At 48.2% G+C, this 2,401-nt stretch overlaps 1 non-coding gene across 1 annotated transcript; it reads left to right on the top strand.

Annotated features, from left to right (window-relative positions):
* Nucleotides 1-277: 277 nt before the first annotated feature.
* LOC121102983 lies at nucleotides 278-380 on the top strand. Its single transcript, XR_005835136.1, has one exon. It is a non-coding gene; the product is annotated as a U6 spliceosomal RNA (small nuclear RNA).
* Nucleotides 381-2,401: the final 2,021 nt, after the last annotated feature.

Genomic DNA, 2,401 nt, shown 5'->3' with positions numbered 1-2,401 from the left:
CCGCTTTTCCCGAGAATGGCATTTATGGATTCATAGCCTGTTTCTCTATGATTTCCAATAAAGCTGATGGACATAAAATTTTTCAAGAATATTACTGGGAATACATTTAAGGGGATATTTTAGTTGTTATTCTGAACACCCTGTCCACTTTGACTTTGTGTTCCACTGATGACACCCACCACTTCCACTGGGGGTTCAGAAGACAGCTGACTCGCTGGTGTAGAAGTGGGGGACACTTCTGGAAGGTGGTGGAGGAAAACTTTAAAAAGCTCAGGGGGTGCTCGCTTTGACAGCACATTTGCTAAAATTGGAATGATACAGAGATTAGCGTGGCCCCTGCACAAGGATGACACATAATTCGTAAAGCATTCCATACCTAAAAAAAAAAAAAAAAAAAAAAAAAAAAAAAAAAAGAAAGAAAGCAAGCAAGCTTGAGTGGCTGGGCTGGGCATAGAGATGCAAGGGAGGATTTGTTGCCCTCGGTTCTGGGAGTGATGTCAGTAGACAGCCTCCAGCACTCAGCCCCATTGGGAGTTGCCTCACCCGCGGGCACACATTCCAGGGGATTGCCCACTTCCAATGACTGATCAAGGCAGAGGGTAAAAGTGCAGCTATTTCGGCCCTTTCAGGCCAACTCTGAGGGGTCATTTGCTCCGGCATTCCCTGTGGAGTCGGCTGGGGCTGCTGGACCTGCATCGTAGCCGGACTTCTCCCTGTGCCTACTGCAGCTTCCTCTCTCTCCCTTCAAGAGCTGTGGATCCCAGAGGCATTCCCTATTTAACATCCTGAACCCTAAACTCTTTCTCAGAGTCTACTTTTTGGGGAACTTGAACTGCAACAGTTCAATTTATCTGTGCTTTCTTTTGGAGCAGGAGTGGGTAATTTATCCTGGAAAGGGCCAGATAGTAAATATTTCAGCCCTTGCAGTCCAACCCTGCCTTTGTAGTGTGAAAGCAGCCACAGATAATATGTGTATAAATGAGCATGGCTGTGTTCCAATAAAACTTTATTTACAAAAAGAAGCGCTTGGCTGGATTTGGCCTGTGGATGTAGTTTGCCAGGGAATTACTGATTACTGAGAATTACTGATTCATTTCAGATGATTGGAGAATTCTGGCGAATTCCTGATTAATTTCTTCATGCCCAATATTGCATAAGTTACAAAGCAGCTCATTATTGTGCATAGTGAGTGCTGAATGCTGGATAAGGCAGTAAGATACACTCTTAACAGAGCTAACAGCCCACAAATACAGTTTCAACATAAGACAGATTTATGATCTAATGCTAGAAGGTGCTTTTAGCGGTTGTCTTCTGCTGTAGGCAGAGCTGTTCCCCTTTAGCCTGGTTCATTAGCAACTTGGCATCCCCTTCTCAGAATCCATGGAGATGGAGAAAGGAGACTCCCAAAGGGAAGAGTGAGGGAAGGAAACGGCCAAGGCCTCTGCCAGCACTTTTGCATATGTTATTTCGCTCCCTTCACACAAACTGTGGGTATTTGTGTCCCCGTTTTGCATAGGAAGAGATTGCCTCAGAGAAGGTAAGGAGGCTGCTCTGCAGAGCTTGTAAACGGTGGAACTGATTTGAGACCCAGGTATGTGGGACTCGAGAGACCACGCCCTTTCCACTCCCCCAGGCTGACCTGTCAGCTTGGCCTTGGATGGGAGATAGTTCCTCTTTAAACCTGATCATTTCTGCCTGAGAGGGCTTGGCACGAAGAGCTGGATCCTGGACCAGCTTTCATGGCTCTGTTCCTGGGGTTCGTTGGAAGCTGAGTTTCCACATTCTTGCCATTAGCCAGCTCTGGGCCGTGGCATCTGATGAGTTGAGGCTTTTGGAGGCCTGGGCCCGGCTGGGTGGTGCTGGCTTTGAAGTTCACTTTCATTCCTTGCAGGTATGAGCATGGTGGGGACCCTGCACCAAGCCCTATCACCTTCCTCTGTCAGGCAGCTGTCATCACCCCACAGGGCTTTTCTTCACAGCCTGTTGTCAGGAAGCTGGCCAACTCCTTGGGAAGGTGAGAGAGGAAATTAGGAGGCTGGGGGCTGGGGGGAATCATGCCATCATTATGCTCTTACCTTAGGGCTGATGGAAATAACACTTGTCTGGCACCTGGAGAGCTGGCTGGAGCCCAGGCTCTGCTGCACTTTGGCTCTGTGGTCCTGGGTGAGTCCTGTAATGTCTTTGAACTGCTCTTCTCACCCGTGTAAGAAGGATGAATGTTCTAGCTTGCCTACCTACTGCATGGCACAGTCGCAAGGATCCACCAGAGAGACACGGGAGAGAAAGCAGCTGGAGAAGAAGCCAGGGCCTAGTCTAGTGGTTCTCCCAGTCAGCAGACATTAGAACCACCTGGAGGGCTTGTTAAAACAAGAGTCCTGGGGCCACTATCAGAGTTTCTAAT

This window comes from Ursus maritimus, unplaced genomic scaffold (genome assembly GCF_017311325.1).
Source record: "Ursus maritimus isolate PB19 unplaced genomic scaffold, ASM1731132v1 scaffold_16, whole genome shotgun sequence".
Lineage (NCBI taxonomy): Eukaryota > Metazoa > Chordata > Mammalia > Carnivora > Ursidae > Ursus > Ursus maritimus.
Note: the sequence above shows the minus strand (reverse complement) of the source record. Positions and strands in the feature narration are given on the sequence as shown.